Below are 13655 nucleotides of genomic sequence, written 5' to 3'. Positions count from 1 at the left end.
ATAATGAAAAATAAAATTGCACATTTAATTTGGAAATATACCAAAACACATTGGCCTCTCAGAAATGAACATCTATTAGTTTACAGCAATCTTTTGCTTCCTCATCTGTACATTAATCGGTTATGTAAAAATTCCCAGGGAAAACTGAACTGACAAATATGTTTTAAAAAATTAGATAGCTAAAGTTAGCATCTCAAGATCAGCAGCAAAGTACCCAGCTATTCTGAGAAATTAAAACACAATTCCTACTGATGTGTTTTACACATAGTTAAGTCATCTCACTTGTGAGAGCCTTGAAAATCATCACCCTGCTGCCTTGAGAAGACTGTAGAATTTGGGACCCTTCTATGAGACCAGTTCATAAACCTTCATGTCCCACTTGAGTGACAATGCCTCTGATTTCATAGGAGTGCCATTATGCCCCATGAAATATATTCTTTGTTGTGTGAAAAAACACTTTGTTTTCAGTAGGAGGTGTTAAAAAAATTCACCTCACAATCTAATCTCTTCTGTGTACAGGTCATCTTCCCCAAGCCAAACAAGTGTCAGCACTCTGTACAGTCATTAGGGAAAAGGAGGGAATTAAATTACCTAATCCTCTCTTGCTGCCCTTAGGTTAAATAAATTCATCTCTCAAGATATAATCCTAACCATGCTCTTCCAGGGATTTTGTGCCAAATCAGATTTTCAAGTGGAGGTTCCTGTATTTTTTTCACCCCCAAAAAAGTAGATTGTGAGCAAGAGACTCAGATTCAAACTTCTAGGTCCTCCTGAATACTGTATATTCAACTCCTACTATACCGGTAACAGTCACCCAGACTTTAAAAAATATCAAGGGATGGTAAGAGCTCCAGGGAACTCCTGATTTACATCTCAGAGTGCTGGGTCAGGGGTGTAGTGAGTTGCTGCTGTTTAAGCAGCATAGGGTGTGACCATGTTGCAGCACCAAATGCAAGTATCCAAAAAGCTGACCAGGCATTTCTCCAAGTTATTTGCCATTTCACCTTTTCTCTAAAAGATCACCAAGAGTTATATGGAAAATAATAAAATGTAAATTAAAGAGCATGCATGATAGTGAACTGATAACATGCCTCAATGTCACAATTGACAGAAGTATCTAAAATGTGTTTGCTCTTGCTTCTTGATAGTGCTTAAATCTGCACTAACATTGCTGTAAACTCACAGATTTGCCACTTTTCTGTGGCTGACGGGCTGAAACCAGAGCAGCTGCATTTCACTGGATTCATGAAGGGAGAAAAGAGCATAAAAGACACATTTTAAAGCCAGTGTGGCTGATTCAGAGATGAAGGACAAATCCTACTGTTCAGTGGGGAACAAAGCCAAAAGCTGTCCAGCCAGTCAGTTCAGTAGCATCTACATTATCAGTTAAGTATAATTTTTTTTCTCAGTTCACTTCACTGGCTTTCCCACTCACCCACTCCAATCATTAGGTTAGATATCAGGAAAAAGCTTTTCACGCACAAGGTGGCTGAGCACTGGAACAAGCTCCCCATGTAAATGGTCAGAGCACAAAGCCTGAGTTAAAAAGCATTGGGACAATGCTCTCAGGCACACGGTGTGACTCGGGAAGTCCTGCACAGGGCCAGGAGGGGGACCCAGTGATCCTGCTGGGTCTCTTCCAACTCAGCATGTTCTGTGACTTAGACACAAGAGCATGCCCAGTCCCACACTGAGCATTTACCAGGAGGTGGGATGGTGTTCAGCACTCAGTCAGCATGCAATCATAGATCCAAACTTCAGGAAGCCAGACTAGGAAGGCCAGTACATCAGCAAGACCCAGGACTCCATTTCTAAACACAGTGTGAAAAAATCACCCTGTGTAAACATTAAACATTTGTCTAACATCTCATTCCTCTGAAAATTAAATTTGCTGAACTGCTGTATGGAGTCAGATGCTAAGGAGACACGTAGATATCCACGTTGCCTTTCTGACATCCAAACAGATAATTTTATCTTGGCTGGCATCTGTGAAAAACCAGAGGTGCTTTCAGGCAGGAGGAGGAAAAATTAGGGCTTGCAGCAAAGAGAACTAGCTTTTGTCTACTGTTAAAAGACCTCAGCCAGGTACAGGGAAATGTGCTTTTTCCACACAGAGAGAGGGCAGACGCTGCACACAGAGGATCTGCAGGTGAGAAGGAGAGTAAAGTAATGGGAAATTGCTGAATAGGCTGCACATCACTTCAGAAAACAGGGGGGACAGGAGAGAAAACTATTTTCACTCCTAAGTTCCTTTCATTGTCTAAAGCTAAATGTATCTTAAAATGTATAAATTTTGAGGAGACAGTGGTAAACAGGAAAAGTAGGCTTATTTTACCTGATTCATGCAGATCCTAGCCATGGATTGGTTGCAAATCTCGTTGTCTGTATACACTTTAACAAGAATAAATCCCTGCAGAACCTGTTCTTCTGATCTTCTGGCAAATGTATATTGCCCGTAGAGCAGATGAACCTAACATCACACTCGAGTTTTCCTCATCATCTCTTTCACATAAAATGCATTAATAGGCAAAAAATCTGTCACAAAACCTTCCTGAATAACACTGGAAGGAAGGAACTCTTAATTCAGTTCCATAGGTTTCCTTGAAAAATCATCTATAATGATATTTTTCAAAATATATTAATGTAAGAATAAAGCCTAAATTGTATGCTCTCTTCCTTCTTTTCTCATGGTTTCTCCCTTTGCAAAAAGGCACAAAAAGGCACATAAAATGGCCAGTTGGGAAAACCTGAGACAACTTCCCAGTCTCCAAGCCATTGTTAGCCATACAAGAATGCGCCTACACATGGTTTAATAGAGACACCACAGAGAGGGAAATATTACTCTGTAACAAATGAAATTTGTTTTAGTGAAAGAGCTGTGGTTCTACTGTGTAAATCTTTGACATTCTTGTTGTATGAAGCTGACTTCCACTTAACTCGTTTGATCATTGTTAAATGACATTTGGAATTGTTGCATTAGGCTGACTCAACAGAGTAATTGTCAAGTCTCACAGGAGTGAGACAATAAGCTTCTAAGAAACCTCACTTCACCATGTTTAAATATTAGACAGCTGCTTTGCTCCCTGCTGGGACTCAAGAGAGTGCCAGCACACACATCATAAGATCCCATCTTCTAAGGATGCAAAATAGCTGTGTAACAAACAAACTGAGAAAAGAAATTTGAGCTAAAAATTTATCCAGCTTGAAATTCCCAAGAACTCTGAGTAAATTTGAGAGACATTAAATGAATGACCAAGGAGTAACAAAAAGCCTTTTGTTCACAACAGATTGTAGGTTAATATATACACTCTCAGGCATGTATATAGTGTTGAACACAATATTACACTAGATTTTTGTAGAATGTTTTGATTGTAATGTCACATCTAATCAACTCCATTAAAAAACTCAAATTTATTCAAAACCTCATTTCTTATTGAATCACCATACTACTGCATTGCTAAGATTTTTTGAATGCCAGAAAAGAAAACAACAAATTGAATGCCAGAAAAGAGCAAATTGCTACTCCCTATGTTGAGATAAACGGGGTTACTAGAGGATCCAAACAACCCTGGCTTCTGCTTTGCCATTTGTGTAGAAGCTGTAAGTAAAAGATTTGGAAGCACAATGAATTTATGGAGGTTTGAAAAGGAAAAAAAAACAACCATCCTCTAAACTAAACAAAACATAAAACAGGTACCCCATCATGACATGCAGTTAGTTCTGTTCCAAATGCTAAATCCTATGAGAAGGCTCTGAAAATACTATTGCTCTAAAATAAACAAATAATTTGTTTCACATTTTTATCATTGTTCAGAATGATGCACAGTGCCATAAAATTGAACAAACACTTCTCCTAGGCAGTGAATGCTATGCCATCCTGGAAAGTATTAAGATAATTACAGCTCAGAGACTGGCTGTCTTGGAATTTTAGGGGTTTTATCCCTCCAGTTTGTTGAAGTTGAAAGGCTTCTGACAACAGTCAGAGTAAAATTCAAGAAAACAGTTCTTACAACTGTATTTTTTCCCTTTATTAATATAACTGTCAGTTTTCTGGCAGTTATTATTTATAAGTTTAAGTCAATTATATATTACTGTATTTTTTATCTACTTCTGCTATAATTATGGTATGATGTAACCACAAACCAAAAGTGTATACCAGGTTGCAAAATATAACTTGAGTGTCACAGCACAAAATAAACTATTTATGAGCCACCCAACTTAGGATGAACATAATTTTAGTGAAGCATTTTTCAACCAGTATACTGACAATGCACACAACTTCAATGAGCAGTCTCAACTGACCCCATTTTTGGAGGCTATTTAAGAATTTACTACCATGCATTTAATCTCATATATTGGGTGGATTAAAAAAAACAACCAAACAAGCAAAAAAACTCAAACCAACAAAAATTCAAACCACAGAAATAAAATTCCAAAATAATAGAAAGAAAATTGAGGGGAAACTGGAATGTAAGATTTGAATTAATGAGATATGAATTAAGGAAACAGGTCCATTCAATGTTATGTTCAAAGCCATAGGAATCAAACCAGTTTAGATTAGGAAAGCAACAGAATCAGATCCATTAAGGAATAGATAGGCATGCTGCAGACTTCCTGGTGAACTGTTTGTAGGAGCACACAAAAGTATCAATCACCAGCTACTAACCCAGCCTCCCATTCAGGGACAGAAAAATCAAGGTGAAGAAAACAAACAAAACAAAGTACCAGCTTTAGAAAAATCACTGCTGTGGGCTGACTGATATAGGGAGACAAAGAAAAATTATCTCCCAAGAACAACCCAGATGGAAATATCCTCACAAAACACTAGGCAATAAGCAAAGGGGTATTTCAAGAACACCAATCTTCTTTTCCTGTAGGCTAGGAAAGTCTATAAACCCACATGTCTAAAATTTTCAAGAATTTTCCTTTTGTAACACCCACACTATCTGCTTCTTATACATAAGGAGCACCCAATCAAATGGCAAATAAAAGCTGTGGATAACTCCAAGCACATGACAGAAGAATCAGCATGTTCTGTTTTAAACACAAGTTGTCCTCTCTAAATACAAAGTCTACCACACAACAGTAAATCATAGTCTTGTCTTGTTTAAAGATGAAAAGTGGTACCAAAAAGTTTATATTTCTTAACTTTCTTTATCTCAAAAACACTTCAGGCTATACCACAGTTTAATGTGGGAAAGAAATTCTAGGTGAAGCTTGGTAAGACTTTTTTCCCAAGACACATTTCTACTTTGCAAACCTCAGTGCTGTGGTTCATGGCCACATGCAGCCTGAAACACCCCTCAGACCTCCCTGTGACCCAGGATTTCAGAACTGATGGCCATATAAAAGCCCAGAATGCTGCCTGAAGCACAGCACTGGTTTCACATACAAAATTCTCACTTTTCACACCCTAGTGGCAATAGTTGTGTGCTAGGAGCCACTACAGCACTGCATTCCCAGTAACTAGTTCAATTTTTTGTGTGTGAAGACATGACACAAAAATTAGGGACGGGCTTTTAACAGCTATACTTTTCCATGAAATGCAATAAAGCAAGTAGTGTTTGCTAATTAAAGAGATACTAAACATTATAATTATGTATGTCTGGAGAAATAATTATTACTCTCAACTTTTAAATCTGCTCAGCAGGTAATGCTAATGTCTCAAATGCAATTAAATAAAATTAGAAAAGAAATTAAAATAACTAGTAATTCACAAGCAATATTCCCTGGCACAATGTAAACAACCTATAAATCTTCATTGTCTGATAAGCATGACTTCATATGTCTTTTCCATTTCTTTTATTTCCATTACATTATTGCACTACAATTCTATGCAAAACATTGTACAAGCCACAAAGAGTACCACTATAACAGTTTGAAATGTACTCAATGACACATTTGACTACATTCATATGCCTGTTTTTAAAAGCTTTCAGTCATTTTCTTTCCATAATCTAATCAACGTACCAAATAAGATCTAGTAGTTAATGTAAAAGGTACATCTGCATGAAGCATGAGTTCACATTGCTGGCTACAGCTCTATATAGTTTTCAAAAGCTGTTAGGACTGTTTATAAAACAGAGGACACTCTCTGCAGTGCCCAAGGAGCACTAAGAAATAGGGGTGGAAGATCAAACGCCACGTGAGTAAGGGCACACCGCAGCTGCTGTCGTCTCCACACTGTGCACTGGGCCACAGCACCAAGAGGTAGAACACACACACCTGTGTCAATGTGTGAAGATTACCTACCCAGGACCACAGGCTGTCCAGGGTGCCAAGGTTAGTCAGAGAGAGAACTGATCTCAATTTCTCTGCTGCCCTTAAACTCCTAACTCGACCTCGATGTTTGTATTCAATGGACACACCAATGGGATTCCCCATTTAAGAGTTTAAGGATAAATGAGAGCTAGATAAAATCAGAAACACCCTACAAAAGTGAAAGCAAATCCACTAATGTGAATATTAGGAAGTAACTCTAAGATATTCAAAGATTTTTTTTTTCTTCTTCTTCTTTTAAGGGACCTTTTGACTCTTTCATTGTTTTCCTGATTTGCACATTTATTCCCTGCCCCACTCTCTCATCCTTTTTGATAGGAGGAAAAAGAAATAAAATTTTACTCTTCCCTCCTATCCTGCTATCCTTTTTTTCCTGCTAGCATCTATGCATAATAGTACATCATTGGTTTTAGACAGAATTCCAAAGATATTTCATTAGATATCTCTCTGCCAAAATTTATGTAATTAGACCAAAACGTTTCAAGTCCTGCAGAAGTCTTATTCCAATATTGAGAGAGGTTACAAATAACTGTCAAATTTATTATTGTATTAGCATAACAGTCACAACTCTTTAAAAGGTTTTTGCTTTGAAAGAAAGTATTTTACTTGTTTGTTAAAACAAACTCATTGAGATGAGTACCCGAATACACAAAACATTCCCCTGTAAGTGTCCTTAATATAATACTGTCTCATCAGTCGATTTTTTTATGGAATTATCCTCAGAAATTTTTTGGTTCCCACACACAGTTATTGTTTAAAAGATGTTCAAAGGGCTTGTTTACTAAAACAAGTGCTAATTTTGTTTTCAGTTGCACTCAAATTGCCTGCAGTATGGGGCAACAATGCTAAGCCAAAGGCCTTTATCAGCTGCAGCTTGAAGTACTGTAAACAAATTGATATAAAGCACCAGAAGGCTTACACTGTGATGTCAGCATTTCTTCTTCTGACCACAAAACTCAGAATATGCAACTAACACTATACAATATTTTAAAAAGCATCAGTATCCTATGGCAATAATATAAAAGGTTAACGTACATTATCACTTTGTCTTAAAGAGTTTTAAAACATGCTTCCACAACTTGTTACGGACCAGTTTCCTATAAGTAGGTAGAGCATCCACTTCTCATTTAAAATCTACAGGATCCTCTAATCCTAAATTGTTTAAATTAAAAAGTTTTGTTGCAGACTCCTATGAGGTCAGGATTTCATTACTTCTTTCTCATATTGAAGTCTACATCATGGTCACTCTTGAAGGTGTTAGTTTGGTTTCAAGAATAAGTTCTTTTTATTTAAATATTTTAAATATTTCTGAAAGTACTTTGGGAATAATCTTAGTTTGGGAAAAGTTCAACCTCCAAAAAAATCTTAAGTCCCAACATGTTTCCTACATGCCTGGGGTGCACCAGGAAAGAGTAATCAATTCATGGGAGCTCATACTCAGAAAGGTACCATTCATTATTCTTTAGAAGGCACTGTGTAAGAACAGTGAAGATGAGACACATGTAACAATAAAGCTGAGGCACATTTATCAGTTGAAAACCAAAAGATTCTGTATCTGTTAAGGCCCCCCAAGAACGTATGAGGATCCATAATAACCTCTAACTGGTGTCACCTAAATGGGTTAAAAACAGCCAAGAGTTCATGAATTTCATTTATAAAGAAATCTATCATGATGGGCATTACAATACACCCTGTCTTAGTGTAAAAATGCATCCAACTTCTTTTTGATATGTTCAAAAGCATCTTTCCCCATATAGTCCATGCGCCCTTCCTCCCATTTTCTCTGTTCATCTTCTGGACTTGGCTTTGCTGGTATGAAGTGAATAGACAGCTCTGAAATAGAATGTGCAACCTCGTTCTGTGGGAAGAAGAGTGGGAAAACAGTCATTTGGTTGTTCTGACTTCAATATTGTGAATAAGTTGAACCTTAAATTACAAACTTCTGCAATGTACACTCACAGTTAAAACAATAAAATAAACAGTATTCAAACATTCACTCCTATTTTGATAATGTGACCTCATTGTCCTGTGGTTTTACTACTTTCTATGGCATCTTTGAACATACCAAACATTTATTTTGCTGATCTTATCTCAGATCCTGGCATACTCAGCAACAATACAATGAAAATATTACAAATGCTGCCTGGATAGAGTAGAATATCTGCTACAAGGAAGAATTTATTCTTTATCTGTTCAAATCTTGTGATGTCAAGGACTTCATGTGAACATACACTTGTAGAAATTTTGGTAATTTGCTTTATTTGAACTCCAGTGAGATCAGTATTATTTAGCAGATGTGAGACACATTGTTTAATAAATTAACTAGAAAAATGGACACCATTCATTATAACAACAGCTAGTTCATTTTGAATTACACTCCAAAATTGTAAATGCTGGTTCAAAGTCAAGTCATCATAGGTGCACAATTCAAAGCAAATTATTAGTGATAATGTCTACCACATAAGAGAAAAACTGTGTCCACAATTGACCAATGCCAGCAAAAAAAAGGAATATCCCAACAATTATAACCTGTAATAAAGATGAAACACAACAAGGACTAATCTAGGCAGCCACTGAAAACCTGTTTTCAGTACTGCTCAAAGAGGTCATAATTCATGTCACAATGTAAATAAAACTGAAATCAACTAGAAAGGCTTTCTAGTGAAGTCCTCACAAATTCAAGGTAAAAACCTTTCAGAATAGAACTTAATGGACAGTAATCAATGTCTTAAACTGCCTAAATGCCCTGGGATATCCATTACATCTGCCAGTTTGGGGCAGATAAGGCATAGGATTTGTGCAAGACAAGGTAAGGTATTTCAAGCAGCCAAGGTGTTGGCAAGTTTTATCAACAGCTTTGGGAGCCATTAAAAAGATGACCATAATCATCAAGTTTTCAGAAATTCAGTATTTTAGCTAGGGCCCAAACACCCCTGGCTGCACAGGAGCTACACTTTTGTTTCTCAGTCTAAAAGTATTTCCCCAGTGTCTCAGAATCATACAAAAGCCCTCATTAGAAAAACAGCTGTGTTGTGTACCTTACAAATCCCTGGTGCCCTGTCAACCCCACCAGCACCAAGTCTGTCCCTGTTGTCACACTGCCCACATGTGCAAGTGCCCATAAATGCAGTGCAAGATCACAGAGGAAAGCCTAGTCACTCAGGCTCCTGCACATTCCCTGTCCACTTGCTTGGAAACAACAGTTCAGCAGCTTAAAAACTCCACAGCAAAACAAAACATAACAGAACTAACAAACACAAAATACCCGAACAGCTTTGGTTGTGTTAGTACTGGAGAACAAAAATTAACACCATGCATTGATTACTCGAGGGTTAGCACAGGAAAATACACATTTAAGAACTCAAAGTTTTGAAAAGAAAAGTAAAAAGGGATCACAAAACAATATTGGAAACAGTTAAGGAATGAGATGGCTAAAAGGTTAAGGAATGTATTTGTACATTTTATTATAATTAGTTGAGCTTTCCCAAAATTGCATTGGCAGCCAAGACGCACATGTAGTCATCAACAGGAGTTCAATGCACAAAGCTACATGTACCATTTCTGAGGTTTCCTGAAATGCTGGTTGAAATACAGGTTGTTCTGAAGGTCTGTCAGGCTCAGAGAGATGGAAGCTAGAATCTCTTGGCTCGACTTCACATACAGGTTGCTAAAATACAGCCACTGAGGTTTTATTAGGAGAATACTTTCCCATAATTTCCTTTTTATGAGAATTCATACAATCATTTTCAAACTTGGGGTAAGGTAAAGCAATGGATGGGAGGAAAGCAAGGAAACACATTATCACCAAGGAAAAAATTAATGTCCCTCAACTTTAGCCATCAAAAGTGGCATTGAATCAAAGCTCCTACTATAATCAATCTAGGATAAGTACCTCCAGAGGGCAGACCATCTCATCCTAAAATAGGTTCAAAGTGGCTGTCATTTTTCAGTGACTGTACATACAGCCTGGGAAGCAAGCTTACAGTAGATTCCCACTATTCATGAGGCCAAACTTCAACAAGAAAAATCTCATTTTAGGATAATAGCTTGCTCTCACATAAGTTTTTTATATGCATGAAATAAAAACAGTACAAAGCATTCCACAACAAAGATAAAATAGATTGCCCAAGAAACATTGTCCCAAATATTTGCTTTTGACAGATAGCAAAACATAAATGGACAGACCCCATTCTAAAGTATTTACCCCTAAAACAATCCCACAAGACTATTGAAGCTGAGTAACAAGATATTCTGAAGTAAGAATATAACCAGGCTATTACTTCCCAATTAATATGGTCTTCTGATAAGCCAATCCTAGTAATCAAAATACTAATAGAAACTTAAATTTTAATGAAACTACTTTATGTGAATGTTGTGATTTTTGCCCAACGTTATGATTTCAGCCCAAACATCTTGATAATGTGTCCCTATTTAGTCTGAGCCATTCCAGTGAAGTCAGATGCATAAGAAAATACATCCTTTGCAAATAAATCATTCTTAAGTTATGGAACTGGAAGGTTTGTCATCTTCCTTCAGCCTCTTCACATTCAGAGGGGAAAGAGAAGAAGGGGGAGGAAGGGGGGGAATGGGAAAGGAAAATTAGTTTTATTTTATAGAGTAATATAGTTTGAATAAACAAGGGAAAGAACATCTTAAAAGTTGTCTTCGTTATTCTAGACTGTAGTTTCCAAATTACAATGCACATGACATTAGAACACTAATTTTATTTTCTCCCAGCTGTACCATGTGAAATGTTTTATCATGCAATATGTAATGACTTACACCTGCAGAGGCATGCTGCTATTATATCCAACTTAATTCCTGCATAAAATAAGGAGATTCAGGGCAACAGAAACACACAAATACAAGAAAAGTGACCAAAAAAGCAAAAAGACTGCAATATTCTTTAGTGGATTTTTTCAAGACTCTCCTTGTTGCTCAAGTCACAAAATTTGATGAAAGTCAAGAAATTTGAGGAACAGGTTTTTAGGTCAACACCTGTGGGGAAAAAACTTTCTGCAGAGGAATGGTATGAAGATTCTAGTTTTAAAAATATTAATTCACAAAGGTATTAATATTCAAATTATTACTTTTGTAGCAGATTTTTTTATATCACATTTGATCAGGTACTTAACAACTTTGAATAAATAACCTCTTCTTAAAATGCAAAGGAAACCCTTTCGACTTCCAGACACATCATACATGGATTACTAAAGATTAAAGAAAATAAATAGGCTTTAGGTTATTTTTAATGCTGGTGAGAAAATTCAATAGCTACAGCTAAATTGAATGGAAATTATGATCTTCCAGATCAGAAGCATAATGAAAGAATCTCCTTTTAGTGTAGTTTGAGTAACGGGAGTGAGAGGGAGAAATGACACAAGTGAAAGTGTAAGCACTGAAAAAGGCTGCCCAGAGAGTTTCCTTCTCTGAAAATATTCAAAACCCATCTGGATGCAATCCTATGCAATCTGCTGTAGCATGGAGGGGGTGGGACAGGTGGCTGTATGGCTGTCTGATACACTGGAATAACCAAGGATGTAGCCATGGGGGTGGAGGGGGGTAAAACTCTTAAGCCAGTGTTGCTGCTGAAGAAAGGCTCATCCAGGTGCACTCTAGAGTTAATAACATATCAAAGTGGGAATGATGCGAAAGAATTTAAATTTTACATGTTGGTTTGTTGTGGGATGAATCTCTTCAACAGCATTGGTCTGTCAGGAAGTGCAGTTTGGATAAACAGTAGCTACAGAAGTAGCAAACACAGTGGATCTGTAAGAGACAGTCATCACCTGAAAACAAGCAAAGTTGCCAGAATATGTTTTGTGTTGTGCTTTATTTAGTTTAACTGAGGGCTGCTTCCACTAGAGGCTGTTTTGCCAATTCCCTTGCACAGAATCTAGGGGTTGTATGGTTTTACAATGGATTTCTTCATTTGCTAAGACACTGAAAGGCTAAGTATTTTTTTCTCTTCTAGTTTGTTCTTCCCAACAGTAATCTCAAGATCAGCTTTTGCCCATGTGAGTGCTGGATTAGATGTAAGGAAAGGGTGAGAAGGGGATCACATATCCTTGCAGTGCTTGCTCTCAGAAAAGATTGAATAAATTGCTTTTCAGTATTTAAAAACATCTGGGAAGTAACCAAAAAAGCATAGCTTTTACTTTTCCTTCATTTGCTATGCTTCTTAATTTTTTTTAAGTGTATCAAATGCTTCAGCTAATAGAAGCTCCTCCCCCTAATCCCGTTTGTTGTCAAAGGAGCATCTTAATTGTTCTGCCCAGGAAGCCCCTTAATAGCGTGGTCAGTGCTGTCTTATCTGTAAAATACTTTGCCTGAGGTTGAAGACAATTATAGGTCTCTTAGTGAAATTAAACTTCCCAGATGGTTGTCAAATGGATAATTGACAAGCATTACTTCTAGTGCCTCGCTTGGGCTTTTATTGATGATTTTATTAACCACTGGAGCAATAATTTAAGTTCGGTCTTCCTTGTTTTTTTAGAGCACCATGGATGCTTTAAATTTCCTGTAAAATGTCCTACTTGCTTTGCTTTGTCACTATTCAAATGTTCCACACTCATGGTAGTTGCACATTCTCCATCAATAGCTATAGCTGGTGTTGGATCTGCCTTCTATTTCAGCAGTACCTTGTTTTCCCCATGGGACAATAATACAGATATTGTGGTGTTTATGAGGAGCAAAGACAATATCCAGTGGTCACACTGTGGAATCACATGTCCAAAGGGGCACAATTTCCTGATGTGGGCTGATGCTGCCCACATCAACTTAAATGTAAAACCTTATGCTGTTCTTGCACTAATACTTTTACAAAGGGGCAGTTGACATCACAGCAGGGAGCTGATCAAATCCAGGTATTTCTTTGAACTTGTTTTGCCTACCTCAAGTTGAAGAGTTTTTTAAAAAAGTAGCACAAATATGTCTGTTGCAATCTGAGGTTTCTCCTTTGCCCCAAGATCACCCCAGAGGGACACGAAGGTGATTCAAACCCTGGTTTTCTCTGAAGCAGCCAAAGAAAGATTGCTGGAGATGGTTTTCTCTTTTTCCAGGGATTGTTTATTATTTCTTATCTCAGGGACTTTTTGCCTGGCCAGCAGCAGTCTGCTCAGCCTGGCATCCATGGTGGAATCTGCCTGGTGAAGGCAGGGCTTATCTTACATAGTTTATACTGTGTATTACATGTTTATAAAATTTTCCCAATACAGTATAATTTTATTAAATGGCCCAGCCCTGACCCCATCCAATCTAAAATGCCACTGTGTCACCCAATATGAATGACAGGGGGAAGAAGTAGGAAAATGTGTCCACGCCCCAAATTCTCCATCTTGGCCACGTGTCCCTTATCATAAACATTCCAAAAAATC

The 13655-nt window shown here is 37.4% G+C and overlaps 1 long non-coding RNA gene across 1 annotated transcript; it reads right to left on the bottom strand.

Moving 5' to 3' along the window:
• Window positions 1-6872: 6872 nt before the first annotated feature.
• On the bottom strand, window positions 6873-11545 carry LOC306807166. The gene is made up of 2 exons (XR_013775645.1): window positions 9836-11545; window positions 6873-8137 (listed from the first exon to the last, which is right to left on the bottom strand). It is a non-coding gene; the product is annotated as an uncharacterized lncRNA (long non-coding RNA).
• Between the last annotated feature and the right edge of the window lie 2110 nt (window positions 11546-13655).

Source organism: Erithacus rubecula (genome assembly GCF_903797595.1).
Source record: "Erithacus rubecula genome assembly, chromosome: 1".
Lineage (NCBI taxonomy): Eukaryota > Metazoa > Chordata > Aves > Passeriformes > Muscicapidae > Erithacus > Erithacus rubecula.
The sequence above is the reverse complement of the archived record's forward strand: the minus strand, read 5'-3'. Positions and strand labels throughout refer to the sequence as shown.